This window comes from Giraffa tippelskirchi, chromosome 6 (genome assembly GCF_054371585.1).
Source record: "Giraffa tippelskirchi isolate mGirTip1 chromosome 6, T2T-mGirTip1v1.2.pri, whole genome shotgun sequence".
Lineage (NCBI taxonomy): Eukaryota > Metazoa > Chordata > Mammalia > Artiodactyla > Giraffidae > Giraffa > Giraffa tippelskirchi.
Genome location: NC_137280.1, coordinates 16,839,380 through 16,864,123, shown reverse-complemented (window position 1 = coordinate 16,864,123; position 24,744 = coordinate 16,839,380). Strand labels below are relative to the sequence as shown.

General features: G+C 42.3%; 1 long non-coding RNA gene across 1 annotated transcript in view; it reads left to right on the top strand.

The window, feature by feature from the left end:
- Positions 1-275: 275 nt before the first annotated feature.
- Positions 276-24,744, top strand: part of LOC145511037 (uncharacterized) — an 87,030-nt gene continuing 62,561 nt past the window's right edge. The window contains exons 1-3 of the long non-coding RNA XR_014057457.1: positions 276-521; positions 765-934; positions 17,136-17,287. This is a non-coding gene — a long non-coding RNA (uncharacterized LOC145511037). The remainder of the gene's footprint in view (positions 522-764; positions 935-17,135; positions 17,288-24,744) is intronic.

Genomic DNA, 24,744 nt, shown 5'->3' with positions numbered 1-24,744 from the left:
TTACAAGTACCCGGTCGCTGCAGCTACCTCTGCCAGGAGGATCCCGCTTGGAGAACCACCTCGGCGGAATACCACATTGTCCTCTGAGGCATGACGCCCTTCCAATATGCACTGCTAAACCGCTGCTGCCAACCCAGCCCCCGGTGTTAGCGGGGGTGGGACGGGGAAGCAGCCTGGAGGCCGGCCTTTCCTGCTCGCTGGCTTCCAGCGTGGAGTTGCACAGCATCAGCAAAAGCCGCCAGGGAGGCCCCGGCCCTCAGTTGAGCCGATCGCCTACACAAAGCGTCCTCTGTGGTGCAGACTTGCTGACAAGCACCACCCTGTGTTTTGGGGATGAACCAAATCTTCATGACATTAGACCCGTGGATTCCTGGCTCTAAAAACTGACGCGAAAAGTCAGCACGCTCTGCCAGCCGGCTCACCCGGGGGCAGCCCCTGCAGGCCGGAAATGGAGTCTGGCCTGCCGGAAGTCTAAGAGCTTCTTCCGGTGCCCCTGACACCGCCACCTCAATACAGCTGAGGTGAGAATACTGTACTTCACAATCCCCTCGGCCTCTCCCACTTTGGCCTTAAAGGGCCTGTGGCCGGACCCAGTACTCAGAACCACAGTCACGGGCCGGGCTGGCGGCTAGAAGCTGCTGAGACCCGTCAAGGATGTCAGCTTTGCAGACAATCACGGAGGCGCAGGGCAGCCTCACTTGACTCAAGCGTCCCTCTCAGAGCTTCCGTGGACGCCTAATGGTTTCTCCCACTTTGGCTTTCAGAGTCTCGAGTCTCCTGTCCTCTCTTCATTTTCCCATCACAATGAACTTCAGGTGAAGGGCGAGGTATTCGTGTCTACAAAGATCTACTAACGACCTTCTTCGTGTTTAAACGCAGACTGTCTGGTCCACGTGTCTTAATCTGGGCCCTGAACCCAAATACGGACAAGGAGGTGAGTAGGTCAGCAGGTGCTGAGGTGTTATTCATCAATCACGTGCCCCCAAGTGGAACTGGAGGGTTCGGAAAGATGGTTCCTGCTTCCACAGGCAACACTTGCCTGACTGGAAACTCTTCAACCGCCCTTGGTCTCAGACTCCAGAGAAAAAACAGAACATTCCTCACTGGGGTTCTTTCTGTTGAGTGTTTTTGCATGGTGCCCAATCCGCAGACATTTGCAGTCGGTAGAATAAATCACAGAGTTGTGCTGGCTATCAGAAGTCATTTATTTCACTAACTTTCAAGGGAATTTAAGAAGTTCAGAAAACTGCATGTATATAAGTAAATTCTAAACTCAAGCACAAAGAGGAGCAGTACTTTTATTGATATAAAATTTGTTTCTCTCTGCTGCTGCTAATAAATATTTGTTAAAAATGGATTTGAAGGGGATGCAAAATTATAACTTGTCACAGATCTCAATATGACTCTGTGTAGATGTTACTGAATTAAGTTCTGTGGCCCCTGCTCAGGCCCTAGGCTGACCTAGGCTCTCTGCCTCAGGTTTAAGTAAGCTAGTAACCAAGATTGAGGCAGTACAAACTTTATTAGGTTGCCAAAGAAAGGAGAAGCAGGAACTAAGTTTACAGCTCAACTTCTTGCCCATGTGGAAAAAGACAAAAGGAAGAGGAATGAGGCTAGTGATGGGGAGGCAGGTGCATTAGTCTGCTGGGAAAGGGACCAGGCTTCTTCCCAGGCAGTGGATGCTATCCTCTTTTTATCCCTTTTGGTCCTTACTGTCAGTCCTGGTCACTAATAGGTGTGCCATTTATTCACTAATGAAGTAAAGTGAATGAAGTGTATGAGACTCAGCATCTGTTGAAGGTCAGATTCCTGCCATCTTGGTCCTGGCTGGTTCCATTTGGTTTCTTTTTTTTTGGCCACACCATGTAGCACGCAGGATCTTAGTTCCCCAACCAGGTTTTGGGGAACCCTGTGCATCCCCTGTTTTGAAAGCACATAGTCTTAACCACTGGACTGCTAAGAAAGTCTCCATCTGATTATTGTTTGTTGGTAGCTTCCTTTCTAATATATGGGCCCTTTAACTTAAGATTTATGTTAATTCCTGCTAAAGGTGGGGTTGCAGGTTTTGAGCAAAGATCTAGAGCAGCTCTGGTAGCATAAAGTCTATGAAATGTAAGCTTGTCCAGTTTTCCGGATGAGTATTCATAGCTTTTGTTCCATCACTAAAAGCACGACGAACAACATCACCAGCTGGAGAAGGACAGGAACCAATGGCTTAGATAAAGCTCATAAGCCACTCCTGACTTCTCTCCCCTCCCCTCCTTCCCTCTGCCCAGATGTCTCCAATCCTGGCTTTCCCCTGTGGACCTGATGAGGCACTAGTCTGGAGTCATGCGTTTCACGAATCACCACCCAACTGTGGGTTAAAGTGAGCTGAAGGGCTTTTATAAACCAAATGAAATACTTTACAAAATTATCCAAAAGTAAGGAGTTGAAAAAAAGGTAGGGAGTTGCCAGTATTGTGTTAGTGCAAAGACCAATTCCCCATCTCCTGACTATGTATCCATGGGTGTTTACTTAATGCTGTAAGTGCTGAAGGGTACTGATGACCACAGCTAAGGTGTGCTGGTAGCTTCCTGTTCCATTTAGTCCCCACACTAACCCTATGGGGCAAGCAGTGTTATTATCAGCACTTTACAGATGAAGAAACCAAGGCCTGAGACAGTTTAGGTAACCTGCCCGAGTTACTGGAGGATGTTTGAACTGAAGGCATTCTTGCTTTGGCCCTTAGCTAGTAACCGCCCCTGAGAAGCTGCTGTTTACCAGGAGCTGTGCTAACTGTGCTATGAGTATTAACCTCCAGAGTCTTTACAGTAAATCTATGAAATGAGTTCTATTAGTATTCCCATTTTACAGAAGCCCAAACTGAGCTAGAGACTGCCTGTCTCTGGCCACAAAGTACAAAACTAAAAATACTGGAACTGAGATTACCCCACTCTTACTCCAGAGTTCACACTCTTAACCCTCACACTGAAATTCTAGACTTTAAAAAGCTGCTTAAACCAGCCTCCAAATAAGTATGTGGGGTGGGGATGGGGTGGGGAGGTGCATTCATTAAAGGCTATTTCTGTTTTTGGAGGATTTGAGCTATCAAGATGCAAAATCTGATCAGTAAAGAATAATTTCATCAGTCTTTTCCCACTTCCATGATCCCACTTTGGCTTCAAGAGATACTCTCTATACACCTATTGTGTAGAAGCACTGGGTGCAGGGTGTAGGGGCTGCAAAGTTGAAGAAGAGTGGTCCTCACTGGCTGGGGGTACTTGTCTAGGCTGACAGATGCGGCCATGTAAACACCACAGAAAGCAGACTGATGAGATGGCCTGACAAGGTACTAGGGAGTTTGGGGAGCATGCTGGGGACCATTGGGTTCCCTGGTTGGGGGCTGGGGTGGGTGGGGGCTTGGTTGTGTCAGGTGTCAGGGTTTTAAGGGGAGACACACAGGGCTGAGATGCTACTCAGCCCACTAGCTCCTCTGCTGGTTCCAAACTAAGGAAAAGGAGGATTTGGTCTCATCATCCATCTGGTCACATGCCCCAGCTGCTCTTTATTTCCTCTGCCCAATTTCTCTGTCCATGCCCAACACAGGGACACATTTCAGGGTTGTGGGGTTCTGCGTGGTCACACAGGAACAGACACATCTCTCAATACTTCTGGCCTTGTGTTGGAGACATGGAGCCCTTGAGGCCCCCACCTGCTTGTTTCCTAACTGATGATTAACTGTAGCTGACAACCTTGCATTACATAAGAGGATTATGAAACTCTGTAACAGGGAGGTAGGTGATCCATGTGTATAAATAGACAAAAACCTCATGACTGTGCTACTTTAAGACTTAGAGACATCTAGTGGCAGAAAATTATATCTGCAGCCCTAGCAAATCTCCAAATAAGTAACTTGAAAAAGTTTTAATTTGTACCCAAACTAGGAAACTTTAGGTTAAGTTATTTTGAAAGAGAAGAAATGTACTGGTTTTCCACTTGTTAGGAGTACAGTATTGTCCTTTTTTTTTTTTTAATTGAAGTATAGTTGATTTGCAACATTTCAGGTGTACATAAAAGTGATTCAGACTATATTCAGATACTTTTCCATTATGGGTTATTACAAAATAATGAGTAGAGTTCCCTGTGCTATGCAATAGGTTCTTATTACTTATTTTATGTATAGTGGTGTTGGCATGCTAAGTTGCTTCAGTCGTGTCTGACTCTGCGACTGAATAGACTGTAGCCCGCCAGGCTCCTCATTCTATGGGATTCTCCAGGCAAGAATACTGGAGTGGGTTGCTATGCCCTCCTCCAGGGGATCTTCCTGACCCAGGGATCAAACTCACCTCTCTTATGTCTCCTGCATTGGCAGGCAGGTTCTTTACCACAAGGACCACCTGGGCAGCCCCACATGTATTCCTTAATCCCAAATTCCTAATTTATCCCTACTCACCCTTTCCCTTTGGATAACTATAAGTTTGTTTTCTATGTCTGTGAATCTGTTTCTGTTTTGTAAACAAGTTTATTTGTATCTTTTTTTTTTTTAGGTCCCACATGTGATATCACACTTATATTCACACCCTTTCCAGCATTTATTATTTGTAGACTTTTTGATGATGGCCATCCTGACTGATGTGAGGTGATACTCACTGCAGTTTTGATTTGAATTTCTTTGATAATTAGTAGTATTGAGCATCTTTATTATGGTATTGTCTTTAACAAAAAGTACTATAAGTCTGGGGCTTCCCAGGTGGTGCTAGTGGTAAAGAATCCACCTGCCAATGTAGAAGACACAAGAGACATGGGTTCCATCCCTGGGTCAGGAAGATCCCCTGGAGAAGGAAATTGCAAACCACTCCAGTACTCTTGCCGGATAATTCCATGGGCAGAGGAGCCTGGAGGTCTACAGTCCATGGGGTCACAAAGAGTCAGACGTGACTGAGCGACTGAGCACATACACCATAAGTCTACTTTAAGCCTGTATTTCCCAAAGTTTTAAATGCACACAATTGAACAGTGTGTGAAAGAGAAAATCAGAATATAAGAAATGACTCTATTAACCACCTCTACATACTCACCTGTCATGATGCTGAACTTTTTTTGATGTGATTAGGTTTTACACCAACTTCATAATTATCACTATCAAATTGGCCTTGTAGATGAACATACACAGACTGAGTAACTACTAGGTAAAATATTTAGGAGAATATATGATGAGAAAGCTTCTCCATGGTCAGACTAGAAAATATGTTTCCTTGATTGAGGAGAAACAGAGAGAGCTGCAGGGGGAACAATTTAAGGATGGGGTTGGTGGGTCCCAGAGACTGAGGCCCCGTAGCCTGAACCACAGGCTGGGATCCAGGAAGATGGTAAGCTACGTCGTGGAAGGACAGAGTGAGAGCAGCGGTGGGACATGGGTCATGTGTCCCTGGCTGAGCCCTAAGGGACCGGCTAGACCTAGAGAAGCAGTGATTATACATATGATGTGATGGTGGGACTCAGGCAGCCTCCCAGTTTCCGATACGCCAGAATATCACAGGAATAGCAGAACAATACCTGCATGCCTGTGGGCAGCATAGAAAGAGGAGAAGAAAACACTGAAATTCTTGAATTGTTCATTGAGGACAAAAGAGCAATGGGGTGTCTGAGTGGTAACATACAATGACATCCCAGTTGCCAATGCCTCAACACCAGGAGAGTGCCCCATCTAAGGCACAAAACCAGGGAAAAGTAGGTGGAGGCGTAAGTCCCAAACCGAGTGACCCTAAGTGTTGCCACTCCAATGAAATGGACATGCAAAATAGAAATTAAATGGAGCTATAGAAAATGATGAAAGTATTATTTCTTTAGTACCTGTATTTGTGGTCTGAGATATATGCTACCTATCTGCTACATACTCACAGAACAAAGTGGGACTTTTTGATAAGACTATATACAAGATGTTTTGAAGAAAATTACCCCTCTTCGTATTATACACACATACGCACAACACACACACACACACACAACAACACACACACACACACACACCTTGTGTATTAGGATCCTAGCTGGAAAAAGATGGCACACCCAAAATGGGTAATTTACAAAGTCATGGGTAGAATTCCCAGAAACTAGCAAGAGGTCATGCAGTACCATGGGTTAAGGAGAACAGGAGAGTTTACCTCCACTAGACAGAGGATGGGGCCCAGAGGGGTTTGCTGGACATGGACAGAGCCTCCAAACAGGAGCTGGGGAATTTGCTAGAAGGATGCAGCCTGAGACATAGGGAAGGAGCTTGGGAACTAAGTGCTGGTCTCATGTTTCATTCCATAGTCTCTGTTAGTGCACTTCCATTGGAAATCCCAACCGGAAGCCAAGATGCAAGGAAATCATCCATGGCATACACGTGGGTTAGCCTCCTCACACACAGAGAAGAAAGGAAAAGAGTGGGCAGGTGGAAGAAATACAGCCCCGATAGCTTTGTTCAAACTTCATCACCTTAAATATCTACTTCTATCTCACTCTACCACCTCCTTATCATTGCCTCAGCTCCTGCCACCCATGCATATTCTAGCCACTCCTTCATTTTCAAAAACAGAAATTAAATGGATGGCTCAGTTGGTAAAGAATCCTCCTGCAATGCAGGAGACCTAGGTTCAATCCCTAGGTGGCGGAAATCCCTTGGAGGAAGAAATGGCAACCCATTCCAGTATTCTTGCCTGGAAAATCCCATGGACAGAGGAGCCTGGTGGCTACAGTCCATGGAGTCACACAAAGAGTTGGACACGACTTAGTGACTAAACCACCATAGAAAATGATGAAAGTATTATTTCTTTAGTATCTGTATTTGTGATCTGAAATGTATGCTACACGTCTGCTATATACTCATTGTAGCCTTTGTTATTCAGGGTACAACCAGATTTTTTCTGATTATAAAGGTAATACGAAGACGTCCCTGGTGGTCCAGTGGCTAAGACTCCATGCCCCCAATGCAGGGGTCCTGGGTTCGATTCCTAGTAGGGGAACTAGAACCCACATGCTGCAACTAAGACCCGGTGGAGCCAAATAAAATAAATATTTTTTAAAAATTAATATGTATTCATTAAAATATGTATATATAAAGGTGTAAAGAAAGTAAAACTCATCTTAGTTCCACTACACAGAGATGACCACTGTCAATGCTTTGATCTGTATCCACTTATACATCTTTTCTATGCATATCTGGATATATATTTAAGAAATGAATCTTACCAACAAAAGATATTTTACAGCATATTCTCACTCAATAAATTGCATAGCTCTTTCAATGTCAGTGTAGTTACATGTCATCAGTAGTATACAAGCATAGTATCGTATACTGTTCATAAACCATGTCACTTTTTTGAGGAGTATGTAGGTGGTTTCTAATTTTTTGCAATTATAAGAAGTGTTGTGATACACACCCTTGTGTGCTGAGATCTTTGGTTGCTTGTCCAGTTCTTCACCCAGGACAGTGGGTTTTGAAATACATTTCATGGAGCCCATGGGAATGCCTCAGGGGCTCTTGCGGGGGTGAGGTGAAGGCTGCAGGGCTCCAGCCCTCACCTTCCTTCATAGGTTACCTTATCAATCATAGGTTCACTTCTGTCTACTCTATTTGGTGAGAAGAAAGAGTTCATCCCTAACTGAAGCTGGAAATCCAGTGCTTTAGAACATAGTCAAGGAAAAATAAAATTGTTATGTCAGAGAGTAGGCATGTTTAAAGATCTGGTATGTACTGCCAGATGACTCCTGAAAGGATAAACTGATTTACATTCCTACCAAAAGCATATGTGTGCCTGTGTTTCCCACACCAGCACCTTTTATTTATACAGATCTAAAGATATTCTTTTAATTTATATTAATATAAATTTATATATATAAATTAAATTTATATTTCTTTGATTAGTCATTATATTACTTTCTTATTGCTGCTGTAACACATTACCACAAACTTGGTAACTTAAAACAGCATAAATGTATTATGTTGTAGACCTAGAAGTTAGAAATCCGGCACGGGTCTTATAGGACTAACACCAGTGTGCCAGCAGGTCTGCATTTCTTTCTAGAAGCTCTAGTGGAGAACCTGTTTCCTTGCCTTTTCCAGCCTCTAGAAGCCCTGCATTCCTTGGCCTGTGGCCCCTTGCTCCATCATTATTCCAATCTCTGCTTCTTTCCTTACATCTCCTTTTCTGACTCTGACCCTCCTTCTTCCCTCCTTTGGGACCACCCAGATAATCCAGAATAATATTATAAATATTATAATAATATTTCAGAATAATCTCAAAATCCTTAGTCACTTTTTCAAAGTCTCTTTTGTTACATAAGGTTAACATATTCACAGTTTCTGGGGATTACAACATGACGTCTCTGGGGAGCCATTGTCCTACCTGTCACAGTGGTGATATAGAGCATGTTTTCTTTTATTAATTGACAACCTGTAGTTCTTTGATGTCAGAGAAGGCAATGGCACCCCACTCCAGTACTCTTGCCTGGAAAATCCCATGGACGGAGGAGCCTGGTAGGCTATACAGTCCATGGGGTCACTAAGAGTCGGACACAACTGAGCAACTTCACTTTCACTTTTCCCTTTCATGCACTGGAGAAGGAAATGGCAACCCACTCCAGTATTCTTGCCTGGAGAATCCCAGGGACGGGGGAGCCTGGTGGGCTGCCATCTATGGGGTCGCACAGAGTCGGACATGACTGAAGCGACTTAGCAGCAGCAGTAGCAGTTCTTTGATAAATTATTTCTCTGTGACCTTTGCTCATTTTGCTATTAAGATATTTGTATTTTCCTGGTTGATTCGTTTAAATATATATATATATTTTGGAATTATAACTGTGTTGCCTATTACATATATTGCAAATCTTTTCCTTCACATTTCTGGTTTCTGAACTCTCTTTAGGTTGTGTATTTGTCTGCTTGGGTTGCTGTAAGAAAATAGAATATAGTCTTGATACTTTAAACAACAGAAATGTATTTTCTCACAGTTCTGGAGGTTAGAAGTCCAAGATCAAGGTGCCAGCATGGTCGATTTCTAGAGAGAGTTTTCTTTCAAGCTCACCAAAGTCTGCCTTCTTGCTGTGTCCTCACATGGCAGGGAGAGAACAAGCTCTCTGTGTCTCTTCTTATGAGATAACTAATCCCATCATCAGGACCCCACCTTCTTGACCTCATCTAACCCTAACTACCTTCCAAAGGCATCATCTCCAAATACCATCATGTTGAGGGATAGGACTTTGACATACGACTTTTATAGGGACACAGACATTCAGTCCATAATAGGAAGAATTTGGATCTTTGTGTGGTCAGATCCATCAATCATACTTTTGATAATTTTGGCTTCAATGATATGCTTAGCTTAGCAAGGCCACTTTTACCAGAGATTTGTAAACATGTACATACACTTTCTTCTTCAACTTTTATATATTTGCCTTATTTAACATTCAAATTTTAGTCATTCAGTAATATAATTTGGGGTAAGGTCTTACTCTGTGTTTTGCCACCTTTATTTACCATTTAATTCTTCAAATGCAGCTTCAAAATAGTTTCTAAGGACATGGCCCTTTAACCAGACAGGAGTCCTGAATTTGCAATCACGTGGATACTGGCCTGCTGAAACCAGTTTTCTTCCTTTGCTTTCTCTGCTAGTTGTAGAACACTATTTTCTGTCTTTCTGGAAAATCCATTCATTCAATAAAAGACCAACAGCTGAAGCCAACTTTTATTTTAAAAGGAAACAATGAGTTTCCTTAATATTTCAGGCTTGAACAGCATTCCATGTCGAGCAATTTACCATCAACTCATCTGAATGTGTACTTACAGTTTTCACATTCCTTTGAAGCCTAAAATTATTGATTTTCAAAACCAATGGAAAAACCTATCCGTGGAAGAAAATTATTTAGATATTTGAACTTTAAAAAACTTGGGCTGTATCTGTTGGGGCCATTCAGTGTTCTGCACAAACCAGCATGAAATGTTTGTGCCTGGGAATCAGTGATTGGGGTAAAGCTTCAAGCTGCAGAAAAATGAGTTCTAAATCTTATGAAACTGACTGAATAACTTGCAGCCACATGCAATAATTGTATATTATACATTAATAATTGTAATTCTAAAATAACATAACAGTAAATAATAATACAAGTATAAAATGATCTCAACGATTAAATATTCAATTGGATTAAAATTCCCATTTATTCCAGCGCCTTTCCTAAGCTCCTATATGTGTCTTGGCCCTGTGTTTCCAGGGACTAAAAAAATGCATGACAACAAAACAAACATTTGTGATGCAAATAATTTTGAGATACAAACAACAAATATAACAATGTATATAAATTTACATGTTGTATATATGGTGTGATATTGCATGTGATATGGTGTCATATTACATGGTACATTTTGAGTAATACAGTAGAAGCAATTTTTCTTCTTCGTAGTCAAACCTTGAAAATGAATAGTTTCTAATCCACAAGTGTGTCAAATTTGAAAAATTTGTTTCTAAATCAGTTGTTCAAAACTCAGAAATTATGTAACTATAACGATAAGATTCTAAGTGGTGGTGAGAGCCAGCCTGTGGGTGTGTGCCTGCTTAGTTGCTCAGTTGTATCCGACTCTTTGTGACACCATGGACTGTAGCCCACTAGGCTCCTCTGTTCGTGGAATTTTCTAGGCAAGAGTACTGGATTGGGTAACCGTTCCCTTCTCCAGGGGATCTTCCCAATCCAGGTATCAAACTTGGGTCTCTTGCATTGAAGGTGGATTGTTTACCATTGAGAGCCAACCTAGCTATAGGTTTTTTGTTTGGTTGAAATTATATGCATTTTCTATGAGAGGTAGTTGAAATAATATACATTTATTACAAGGAATACTTTTCAGATATGATACTAGTGATTAAAAGAAAAAAATACTACTTAGTAAGACATATTTTGTTTATCTAGAACGATAATCCTTAAGGAAGTTGAAAGCTTAGTGAATGCTTTTTTGTGGACATTTCAGAAAGCTTCGGGATCTTTCTAAGGGGTTAGAGGTTGATGGCATGGGTCTAAATTATGTCACAATTGCTCTTCTCCTTGTTTTTAATACAGTGTCTTGCCCTACTGTTCTTGCTTATCAGTCATATTCACTGCTCTATTTTAATTAATAAACGGGATGCTGAGAAGCCAGAAGAGCAGTGAGTTAATGAAGGAGAGGGCACAGCATTGTGAGATCCCTTGGGGGGAAAAAGGAAAGGTGGAGAAAAGGATGGTGGAGAAAAGAGTCAAGGGCTTCTGTGAATTGGCCCTAAGGCCATTTTGGGGGAATCCTGCTAAAGATGCATAAGCTTCCTCAAATAATAATGATGGTCTCTGCTGCCATGACTTCCTCATCTAACCTGGTATTGAACATTGCCAGAATTAGGACTAAGACTATTGCTTCCCTAAGGGAGGGGAGATTTACATAACTTGGGGAAGAATTTGGGGATTGATGATAATTAAAGAAACAAAAGCAACAAAGTTAATTATTAATTCAGGAGAAAATAAAAAACCAAGTAGGGAAAAAAAAGTGACTATAGTATACTACATGGCTCAGCTGTCAGTAAGATTTTTACAATTATAAGAGATAACTTGTACCAGTTAGCAACTTGTTGCCTTTGGCCCCAGATTCAAACTTCATTTCCTGACAAAAATTGACCTGGATCTTCCATTTCTCCTTTGCAGCTGACATGGTGTTAAAAACTGTGTCAGTAGAGGGCGCTGGAGGGACACTGGAGGACGAAGGGGCCTCTCTTCCAGTCTCAGCGTTTTGTTTTCCTTCTTCTTGCTCCTGCTGTTTGGTTGCCAGCCGTGGACAGGTTGGGAGAGACATCAGTGGCATTCACCTATATTAAGTTTCAATAGCACCTCATGGAGAGCTTCCTAATGAATTTTCATGGCACTCCAATGAGTAGGTTTCCACTGAGTCATGCCAGCACCCTAGTGGTTGGCTTTTCAGTCTTGACCTGTCAGCCCTCCTGAAAAGCTCCTTCTGCTTTCCAGTCTTGGCCATGGTTTTCTACCCACCTGGACCCTGGTGTTTTCTGCTTGTCCAGTGACTGTTGACTAGCTTTGACCTAGAGTAATTCAGTACATTTTTCTGCCAACTCAGCCTCAGGAAGGAATGTTTCTTCCTTGAGTACGCTTACTAATTTCTAGGGTTATTGTTCAGAGTTATGTTTCTCCAATAATATAGTCCTATATTTCTGTGAATAGTTGTTATACTAAGCTTCCCCTTTACAAATTTCTGTGTGGTTTCTGTCTCCTGATTGGACCTTGATTAATTCAACACTGAAAACTAACCAAAATTGATTTCACTATTTTGAGAAGATGGGGAGTTGGAAAGCATGAGTGTGTGTGTGAGAGAGTCAGAGACAGAGAGAGAGAGAGAGAGAGAGAGAGAGAGATAAGGTAGTTAAATCTTTATCTTCCAGGCTTCCTGGTGGCTCAGTGGTATAGAATCCACCTAACAATGCAGAGGGCACAGGTTCAATTGCAATCCCTGATCCAGGAAGATCCTACATGCCATGGAACCAACTAAGTGAATGCACCACACCTATTGAGCCTGTGCTGTAGAGCCCAAGAGCCACAACTACTGAGCCCACATGCCCTAGAGCCCATGCTCTGCAGCAAGAGAAGCCACTGCAATGAGAAGCCCACACACTGCAACTAGAGAAAACCCGTGCAGCAACAGAGACCCGGCACAGCCAAAAATAAATTAAAAAAATTTTTTATATCTTTACCTTCCATAGTAAGAAATTGATAAATAAAATCTAAAACTGAAAATTTATAGAATATAGTATAAGATTGTCATTTGGATATTTGAAAGAGGTAATAATAGGAAATAGAGTGTGAGGTATCTGCTATTTTTGTAACAAGACTTACATTTGAAACTATGAACATAGACAACTTTGACAAGATCTTAAGTGATTAAAAGAAAATCACTGGGGTTGAAACAAACAAAAAAGAGAAAGAAGGAAAGACAGTAACAAAGTTTGTACAATATCAAAAGATGTGTTGCTGAGATAGTTTGGTGATCTTTTTTTTTTTTTTATCAAACACACAATACATGATCAAATAGTAAAGACAGTTGAGCAATCACTTATAAGGCTTGTAGGAAGGTTAAGAGACAAAAGTAGTAAAATCATCTATATCCATAATAAGTGGTTAAGAGAGGCACATAACAACAAGATGTAAAATATGATGTCAAAAACATTAAATGTGGGGTGGGGAAGTAAAAATGCCAGACTGTTTAAAGGTATTCAAACTTAACATAATTACATATGTAGAGATATTACTGTATATAAACCTCATGGTAACTACAAAACAAAAATCTAAAAAGAGAATCACACACAGAAAAAGAGAAAGAAATCCAAACGTTAACACTGAAGATAGTCATCAAGTCACAAGGGAAGAGAGCAAGAGAAAAAGAAACAAAGAAGGACTCCAAAACCAACCCAAGAACAATTCACAAAGTGGCAATAAGTACATACCCACCAAGGATGATTTTAAATGTAAGTGATGAAATGCTGCAATCAAAAGATATATAGTGGATGAATAGATACAAAAGCAAGACCCATAAAATATATGCTTCCTACAAAAGACTCAATTCAGCATCTAAAGACACACGGACTGAAGGTGAGGAGATGGAAAAAGGTATTCTATCCAAATGGAAATCAAAAGAAAGCCAAGGAGCTTCGCTGGTGATTTAGTGGTAAAGAGTCTGCCTGCCAGTGCAGGAGACACAGGTTCGACACCTGATATGGGAAGATCCCAAGTGTCACAGAGCAACTAAGCTCTAGAGCCCAGGAGCTGCAACAGCTGAGCCCATGTGCCACAACTACTGAAGCCCACACGCCCTAGAGCCTGTGTTGCACACGAGAAGCCACTGCAATGAGAAGCCTGTGCACCACAACTAGAGAGTAGCCTCCACTCACTGCAACTAGAGAAAAGCCAGTGCAGCAACAAAGACCTAGCACAGCCACAAATAAATAAAATTATATTTTATAAAAGAAAGCCAGGGTAGCAATATTTACATCAGACAAAACAGATTTTAAAATAAAGATTGTTAAAAGAGACAAAGAATAACATGACATAATGATAAAGGGATCAATCCAAGACAAAGATATAATAGTTGTAATACACCTAAATAGGTTGTATATACATCTAAATACACAAAGCAAATATTAATACACAGAAAGGAAGAAACTGGCAATAATGTGATACTAGTGATGGACATTAACACCCCATTTACATCAATGGACAGATCACCTAGAAAGAAAATCCACTGGGAAACACTGATCTTAAATGACACATGAGAATAGATGACTTAATAGATAAATATATAGAATATTCCATCCAAAAGCAGCAGAACACACATTCTTCTCAAGTGCGCATGGAACATTATCCAGGATAGATCACACACTAGCGCAGAGAACAAGCTTCAGTAAATTTAAGATTGGAATAATATCAAGCATCATTTCTGACCACAACCCTACGGGACTAGAAATCAGCTGTAAGAAAAATACTACAGAAACACAAACACGTGAGGGCTAAACAATACGCTACTAAAAAACCAATGATTTCTTGAAGAAACCAAAGAGGAAATAAAAAAACACCTAAAAACAAATAACAAAAATATGATGATCCAAAATCTATGGGAAAACAAAACAATGTACAGAGAATTTCCTGGTCCAGTGGTTAGGACTCCGTGCTTTCACTGCTGTGGGCCTGGGTTTAATCCCTGCTCAGGGAACTAAGATCTTACAAGCCATGCAGTGTGGGGACCAAAAAAAAAAAAAAAAATCTATGGAATTCAGCCAAAGCAGTTCAAAGAGAGAAGTTCACAGAGATGCAAGCCTACCTCTGGAAATAAGGAAAATCTCAAACAACCTAACTTTACACCTAAAGGAAGTAGAAAAAAGAAGAACAAAGTCAGTAGAAGGAAAGAAATCATAAAGATCAGAGAAGAAATAAATGAAATAGAGGTTTAAAAACAATAGAAAATATCAATGAAACTAAGAGCTGTTTTCTTGAAAAGATAAACAAAATTGATAAATCTTTAGGCAGGTTCATTAAGAAAAAAAGGGCCCAAATAAAATCGGAAATGAAAAAGAAGTTACAACTGGCACCACAGAAGAAACAAAAATCATAGAGATCACTATGAACAACTATATGCCAATAAAATGGATAACCTAGAATAAATGGACAAATTCTTAGAAATGTACAATCTCCCAAGACATAATCAGGAAGAAATAAAAAATATGAACAGACCGGTTGTCAGGAGTAAAATCCAATCAGTAACAACAACAACAAAACTCCCAACAAAGAAAAGTCCAGGACCAGATGGCTTCACAGTGAATTCCAGCTTTTAAAGAAGAGTTAACACCTATTCTTCTTAAACTATTCCAAAAAATTGCAGAGGAAGTAATGCTTCCAAACCCAATCTGTGAGGTTAGCATCACCCTGATACTAAAAGTAGGCAAAGATCCTGGAAAAAAAAAAAAAAAGACCAATATCACTGATGAACAAAGATACAAAAATCCTCAACAAAACATTGGCAAACCAAATTCAGCAATTCATTAAAAAAGTCATACACCGTGCTCAAGTGGGATATATCCCAGGCATGCAAGGATGTTTCAATATTTGCAAATCAATCAATGATATACCACAAATCAATCAAAATGATATACTACACTAACAAATTGAAGAATAAAAGTCATATCATAATCTCAATAAATGCAGAAAAAAGCTTTTGACAAAATTCAGCATCCATTCATGATAAAAACTCTCAACAAAGTGGGTGTAGGGGGACCATACCTCAATATAAGACTTCCCTGGTGGCTCAGATGGTAAAGCATCTGCCCACAATGCGGGAGGACCCAGGTTCAATTCCTGGGTCGGGAAGATCCTCTGGAGAAGGAAATGGCACCCCACTCCAGTACTCTTGCCTGGAGAATTCCATGGACAGAGGAGCATGGTAGGCTACAGTCCATGGGGTCGCAAAGAGTCGGACACGACTGAGCAACTTGACTCACTCATTCATGTACAACAAGCCCACAGCTAAAATACACTTAATGGTAAAACGTTGAAAACATTTTTTCTAAGATTAGGAACAATATAAGGATACCCACTCTCATACGTTTATTCAACATAGTATTGGAAGTCCTAGCCACAGCAATTAGAAACAGTCACAATTCAAATGGTTTCAGGCACAGCCCAGGAAGGCAAATGAGTCACGTGGGCCTGGTGGGGACTGTCGCCTGTGAAGACAATCTAGTCAGAAAGCTTTCACTCCTGTCAGCTAATGTTGAAGCTGAACTTCTGAGTATGACCTGCTGCAGGGTTGATGTGCTTAGTTGCTCATTCGAGTCCAACTCTTTTCACCCCCATGGACTGTAGCCCCAGGCTCCTCTGTCCTTGGGGATTCTCCAGGCAAGAACATGGGAGGGGGTTGCCATGCCCTCCTCCGGGGCTAAAAGGAACGGTAACTACTAGTCCGCTCCTGTGCAGTGCTCTCACCAGGGGTCCTCCATGACCCTGTTGGCTCAGGATAATCAGAGAGACCTTATCTAAGCCCTGTCCTCCCCATTTGGGGCGCTCATCTTCATCCCCCTCCCAGGACCCTCTAAAGGCCTGGCTAAGGCAGTTTTTCACACTGCAGTGTTAATGAATTAACAGCTCCCTGCTCACAATGGGTGTCTACCTTTTCAAAGAGAATGCTCAGGATGGAAATAGATCTGGTTACCAATGCAGGGATTTTAGGGCCCTTCACACGTCAGAGGAGGGTCTTCCTTGGCTTTTCAGATCACACCAAACGAGAACAAAACTCGGTCTTTGTAGGAAGCTAGCTGAGTTCCAGCCTCTTCTGGGGCCTGGTTTAAAAGTCTTCAGGGACCCAGTCTTCCCTGCTGTTGAACAGTCAGTTGACTTATTCAATGCCCATTGTCAAGTTAAGAGCCGTTTAATATCTACCATGTATTGGTCAAAAAATAAATCAAAAAAGATATACTAAACCAGTAAAGAGAATGATCACTATAAGTTGGTCTAGAATGATTAATCATTATTTCTAGTATTAAAAAAAGTAATCAGGTTTTTTTTTTGGTTGTAAGTGCATTTCTTTGGTTTTCTCCATTCAGCCAAAGGATGTCCCCCTGGCTCCTAAAAGCAGGCCCTGCAATTTAAATGTGTGGTCACCAGGTGGTGGAAGTGGGCCATGTCCATGGAATCTAATTGGTGGCCCAAGAAGCTGAGTTCACCTTGCCTCAAACTGCCTTAAACCTAGGACGAGGTAGGACTTCTTTTCCTTTCAGTCATGTTCAACATGGAGTTCATCAAAAGATGTTTGCCTTTCTGGCAATTCCTGGCCGAAAATGTCTAGGTTGTAACGTACAGCCCTCTTGCTGAAAGATTTCACCCTTCTGTTCACTTCTGAGAAAGTCAAGAGTTCCTGTAAAAGCCTCAGAACGCTGTTTTTTCAAGCAGTGCATCCTTGTCATCTGACACTTTCTGTTTCCCTTTCCCCTCTTGTTTCCTTGGAAGAGCCTCTCCCCTCTCCTTACATGCTTAGGGAGGACTGCACGCTCTGCTTGGGGGCAAGCCTGGAGGCTTTACTGAGTTGTAGAGGCAGGCAGCAGGCTGGGAGGGACCTATCCAGGCAGGAGGGGATGGTGGTGATGGACACAAGAAGGGATGAATGTTTCCTCTCCTTCCACTGCTGTATCTGACAAGTTGATCAGTAACTCCTTTTGGATACTTTGCTCGCTGGGAATGGCCTCACCTAGTCCCTCTGGTCCTTTACTGGTTTCATTTCCCCTCCAAGGACAAGAGATTCTCATTATTCATGGTTGTTGTGTCCCATAGAGTTGCCACAAATAATCAACCATCGCACCTATGAAAACACAAGTTTAGGTTTGCATAAGCCTTGAACATTGCCAACCATTGACCAACATCTAATCTTGTTTCATATATATTTCTATTTAAAGACACCTTACTTATCTTTCGTAGCTCAGTGGGTAAAGAATCTGCCTACAATGCAGGAGACCTGGATTTGATTCCTGGGTTGGGAAGATTCCCTGGAGAAGGAAATGGCAAGCCACTCCAGTATTCTTGTCTGGAGGATCCCATGGACAGGGGAGCTAGACTTAGCGACCAAACTACTGCTACCACTTAACATATTGATTTACTTTATATATTGTGTTATTTTTATATACTGATTTGATATATTGATATATTTGATATATTGATTAACCTTGATAGTAGTGGCCGATAGTAGTATAACTACTATATAACTACTATAGTAGTTATAGTATAGTATAGTATACTATACTATAGTATACTACTATACTATAGTAGTATATAACTACTATACTATGAGTAGTATAACTCATACCTGAATAAAGCTCATCTAACACAAGGATTTTCTCCATGAGGCACATGACAATCTTTCTGTACTTAGAGTAGGATCACGACTGCACTTAGGGGCCATTTCAACAGTTAAGTTACCAATAAAAGGCATAAAGGTATGATGTGTGATAAAAGGCATAAAGATGTAAAAAAACGTGGCAGCAAATGGACTGCAAAAAGTTTACAGTATAAAAGCTGAGACAAGAAAGACTTGTCTTGTGTGGTCTCAGCTGGGAACAGATACATCAGGCAGCTCGAACTTTTACTGATCTGCATCATGTATTGATGTGGGGGTTACAACTGAAGTTTAGCAAGCAGGCAGATTTACAAAGGCAGACCTTATAAATAACAAGGATCAGCTGTATACATGCTCCCAAAGTTCAGATCTCAGCTCTCTGAACTTTTCATTTCTCCTTCCAACAAGAGCTCTCCTGTTCTCACATTGTCAGCTATCATCTCCAGGCAAACTGCTTCAGAACATTCATTCAGAGCCTTTCCGGGGAATTCCCTGGTCGTCCAGGGATTAGGACTTGACGCTTTCACTGCCAGGGTCCCAGGTTCAACCCCTGGATGAGGAACACCAGTGAAGCTTTCCAGCAGTGTCCCGCAATTCCTCTAACCAGACTTTCGTTCTTTCCTCGAGGAAGAGGGTGGTGGAGAGGATTTGGTGGCACGTGGGAGATGGCTTGCTTCACTCCATATGCCAAATTGTTCTGCATCCCTGTCATAGTTCATCAGGACAGACCTTTACAAGTGAAACAAGTATGAATATATTCCACTCACAAACTTACGTAACTAACAAGTCACCCTCCCCTCTTCCTTCTCCCTAGGATTAGTGCTAAATCTCACGGCTTATGCAATAACCTGATATTGGTGTGGAAGGGCTAATGCTTCTTGATTTTAGTCTGGCCTATGCTGGCCTTCAAACCACTTCAGTATTCTTGTCTTGAGAACCCCATGAACAGTATGAAAAGGCAAAAAGATAGGACACTGAAAGATGAACTCCCCAGGTCGGTAGGTGCCCAGTATGCTACTGGAGATCAGTAGAGAAATAACTACAGAAAGAAGGAAGGGATGGACCCGAAACAAAAATAACACCCAGCTGTGGATGGGGCTGGTGATAGAAGCAAGGTTCGATGCTGTAAAGAGCAATGTTGCATAGGAACCTGGAATGTTAGGTCCATGAATCAAGGCAAATTGGAAGTGGTCAAATAGGAGATGGCAAGAGTGAACGTCGACATTCTAGGAATCAGCTAACTAAGATGGACTGGAATGGGTGAATTTAACTCAGATGACCATTATATCTACTACTGTGGGCAGAAATCCCTTAGAAGAAATGGAGTAGCCATCATGGGCAACAAAAGAGTCCGAAATGCAGTACTTGGATGCAATCTCAAAAACGACAGAATGATCTCTGTTCATTTCCAAGGCAAACCATTCAATATCACGGTAATCCAAGTCTATGCCCCGACCAGTAACACTGAAGAAGGTGAGGTTGAATGGTTCTATGAAGACCTACAAGACCTTATAGAACCAACACCCAGAAAAGATGTCCTTTTCATTGTAGGAGGCTGGAATGCAAAAGTAGGAAGTCAAGAAACACCTGGAGTAACAGGCAAATTTGGCCTTGGAGTACAGAATGAAGCAGGGCAAAGGCTAATAGAGTTCTGCCAAGAAAACACACTGGTCATAGCAAACACCCTCTTGCAACAACACAAGAGAAGACTCTACACATGGACATCACCAGATGGTCAGCACTGTAATCAGATTGATTATATTCTTTGCAGCCAAAGATGGAGAAGCTCTATAGAGTCAGGAAAAACAAGACCAGGAACTGACTGTGGCTCAGATCATGAACTCCTTATTGCCAAATTCAGACTTAAATTGAAGAAAATAGGGAAAACCACTAGACCATTCAGGTATGACCTAAATCAAATCCCTTATGATTATACAGTAGAAGTGAGAAATAGATTTAAGGGACTAGATCTGATAGAGTGCCTGATGAACTATGGACAGAGGTTCGTGACATTGTACAGGAGACAGGGATCAAGACCATCCCCATGGAAAAGAAATGCAAAAAAGCAAAATGGCTATCTGAGGAGGCCTTACAAATAGCTGTGAAAAGAAGAGAAGCAAAAAGCAAAGGAGAAAAGGAAAGATATTCCCGTTTGAATGCAGAGTTCCAAAGAATAGCAAGGAGAGGTAAGAAAGCCTTCCTCAGCAATCAATGCAAAGAAATAGAGGAAAACAACAGAATGGAAAAGACTAGAGATCTCTTCAAGAAAATTAGAGATACCAAGGGAACATCTCATTCAAAGATGGGCTCGATAAAGGACAGAAATGGTATGGACCTAACAGAAGCAGAAGATATTAAGAAGAGGTGGCAAGAATACACAGAAGTACTGTACAAAAAAGATCTTCATGACCCAGATAATCACGATGGTGTAATCACTCACCTAGAGCCAGATATCCTGGAATGTGAAGTCCAGTGGGCCTTAGAAAGCATCACTGTGAACAAAGCTAGTGGAGGTGATGGAATTCCAGTTGAGCTATTTCAAATCCTGAAAGATGATGCTGTAAAAGTGCTGCACTCAATGTGCCAGCAAATATGGAAAACTCAGCAGTGGCCACAGGACTGGAAAAGGTCAGTTTTCATTCCAATCCCAAAGAAAGGCAATGCCAAAGAATGCTCAAACTACCGCACAATTGCACTCATCTCACATGCTAGTAAAGTAATGCTCAAAATTCTCCAAGCCAGGCTTCAGCAATGGCTGAACTTCCAGATGTTCAAGCTGGTTTCAGAAAAGGCAGAGGAACCAGAGATCAAATTGCCAACATCTGCTGGATCATCGAAAAAGCAAGAGAGTTCCAGAAAAACATCTATTTCTGCTTTATTGACTATGCCAAAGCCTTTGACTGTGTGGATCACAATAAACTGTGGAAAATTCTGAAAGAGATGGGAATACCAGACCACCTGACCTGCCTCTTGAGAAGCCTGTATGCAGGTCAGGAAGCAACAGTTAGAACTGGACATGGAACAACAGACAGGTTCCAAATAGGGAAAGGAGTACGTCAAGGCTGTATATTGTCACCCTGCTTATTTAACTTATATGCAGAGTACATCATGAGAAATGCCGGGCTGGAGGAAGCACAAGCTGGAATCAAGATTGCTGGGAGAAATATCAATAACCTCAGATATGCAGATGACACCACCCTTATGGCAGAAAGTGAAGAAGAGCTAAAAAGCTTCTTGATGAAAGTGAAAGAGGAGAGTGAAAAAGTTGGCTTGAAGCTCAACATTCAGAAAACTAAGATCATGGCATCTCGTCCCATCACTTCATGGGCAATAGATGGGGAAACAGTGGAAACAGTGTCAAGCTTTATTTTGGGGGGCTCCAAAATCACTGCAGATGGTGACTGCAGCCATTAAATTAAAAGACGCTTACTTCTTGGAAGGAAAGTTATGACCAATCTAGACAGCATATTAAAAAGCAGAGACATTACTTTGCCAACAAAGGTCCGTCTAGTCAAGGCTATGGTTTTTCCAGTAGTCATGTATGGAAGTGAGAGTTGGACTGTGAAGAAAGCTGAGCTCCGCAGAATTGATGCTTTTGAACTGTGGTGTTGGAGAAGACTCTTGAGAGTCCCTTGGACTGCAAGGAGATCCAACCAGTCCATCCTAAAGGAGATCAGTCCTAGGTGTTCATTGGAAGGACTGATGTTGAAGCTGAAACTCCAATACTTTGGCCACCTCATGCGAAGAGTTGACCCATTGGAAAAGACCCTAATGCTGGGAAGGATTGGGGGCAGGAGGAGAAGGGGACAACAGAGGATGAGATGGCTGGATGGCGTCACCGACTCAATGGACATGAGTTTGGGTAAACTCCGGGAGTTGGTGATGGACAGGGAGGCCTGGCATACTGCAATTCCTGTGGTTGCAAAGAGTCGGACACGACTGAGCCACTGAACTGAACTGAACTGAACTGATGCTGGCTTTCTTTATGATATGATAGAATCATATCGGTGAGGAAGATCGGCTTCCCCAGTGGCTCAGCCTCTCCCCTCTCCTTACATTCTTAGGGAGGACTGCACGCTCTGCTTGGGGGCAAGCCTGGAGGCTTTACTGGGTAAAGAGCCCACCTGCAATGCAGGAGACACAGGAGACATGGGTTCGATCCCTGGGTCAGGATGATCCCCTGGAGAAGGGAGAGGCTACCCACTCCATTATTCTTGCCTGAAGAATTCCATGGACAGAAGTGCCTGGCAAGCCATGGGGTCACAGATTCGGACGCGACTGAGACTTAGCATGTATATGCTGACCTCCTTTATAATGTGAGGGAATAGACTTGGGAAGAAGGTGTGAGGAATCACCACTATGGTTTCTAGTCCTGTGTCATTAGGGAGTCCCTTCCACAGACTTTGTTTCCAGAAAGATCCCCATGGTAGCCAAGGCACATAGATTGCTTTTCTCTTGGGAGCTAGTTACTGATGCTTGATAATAGTGAATGTTTATTGCACTCTTCCAGTGGGACAGTCTCCATACTGGAGGCTTTTAAGACTTTATCTCATTTAATTGTCACAAGAATCCTATGAGATAAGTATTGATATTATCTCTACTTTATAGACAGGCTTAGAGGACAAAAAATAATTTGCCTCACTTAACAGCTAAGTAGCAGAACTGGATGTTACCCCTAAATCCATTTGAGTCCAGTGTTCATGCACTTAGCTACTCACAATAAAACCCTTCCTCCCCTGGAAGGCTCTGGAGCCCTCCCTACTCTCCACTTTGCTGCAGTGACTCTTGTGTCCTGGTGCTGGTTGAGGACTAAAATTAGGTAGCTGTGTGTGCTCTGCTATACTGCAGTCAACTGTTTATTCCATAAGCCAGGGTAAAGAAGAGAACCAGACCCTGCCTTCTAGAAGTTCACACCAAGCTCTGCCTAGCAGTTTGCTCCAAATGCTTCCTTTGAAACCATTCATCTCAGATTGGAACTTGAACCCATGTGCTGGGACTCAAACCAGGCCAAAACCTTGCTTGGGACTTGAACCCACATGGCCAAGACTCAAACCCAGTCAAACTCCAGTCTCCCAAATGAGATCACACACTTGGTTTCAGGACCTAACGAAGCTCAAATTCTTGATGTGTCATCACAGAAAGAATTCTGTGAGAGACAAAGTGATAGGCAAGAAGTGGACTTATTTAGAGAGAAACACCCTCCATAGACAGAGTGTGGAACATCTCAGAGGGTGAGTGGGGCCTTGAAATGTGGTATGATTAGCTTTTATGGGCAGGGTCTTTTCATAGGCTAATGAGTGGGAGGATTATTCCACCTATTTGGGGGAGGGGATGGAGATTTCCAGGAATTGGGCCACTATCTGCTTTTTTTGGGGGGTGGTGCTTCCCAGGTGGCCCTAGTGGTAAAGAACCTGTCTGCCACTGCAGGAGACATATGAGACACAGGTTCAATCTCTGGGTCAGGAAGATTCCATGGAGAAGAGCATGGCAACCCACTCCAGTATTCTTGCCTGGAGAATCCCGTGGAGAGAGGAGCCTGGTGGGCTACAGTCCGTAGGGTTGCAAAGAGTCAGACATGACTGAAGTGACTTAGCACCCACTTTTTGGTTTCTGATGATTAGCCTTAGAACTATCATGGTGCCTGTGGATGTCATTTAGCTTGCTGATGTGTTACAATGAGCATACACTGAGGATCAAGGTCTAGTCAAAGTTGACTTGTCTGCCATCTTGGACCCATTTGATTCTAACCAGTTTATGTTGGTATCCTTGGGCTATGTCATTCCTTCAAAGGTTGTGCCCTGACCTCTTCCCTCCTGTTTTCACTTTTGCCTAACACGAGCCCATGTGTCCAATGCACAGTGAGGCCAAACATACTGAAACAAAGGTCTAAGAGGCTGAAGTCTTTTCCCCACAATCAAGGAACACTGGAAAACTTTTATACCCTGGAGGCTCCACAGGGTCCTTCAAGACTGCCAGGGTAGAAGCTGTCCTACTATTAAAAACAAAAACCATCATCTTTGTAGCTTAAGGCCACAATGCCTATTAGTTAGGCCCATGAAGAGCCAAGGAGAAGGGCTAGTTGATTCTGACATGAGGCCTTTGAGGAGTCCCAGAGCCTTCTCCAGAGGCATTGCCCTGCAGAGGGAACCTCAGTCAGCCGAAGGTACAGAGAGGCAGAAACAGAGGCTGGAGAGGGAAGATAGCAAGAGGGAGGAGGAAAGGTGGCAGAGGGCTAGTCACAGACAAGACGCCTGGTGTTCTCAGGGAACACGTTCCAGGATGCTGCCTCACAAAGACTTGCTCTGTGCTGAAAATGTCATCTAGCA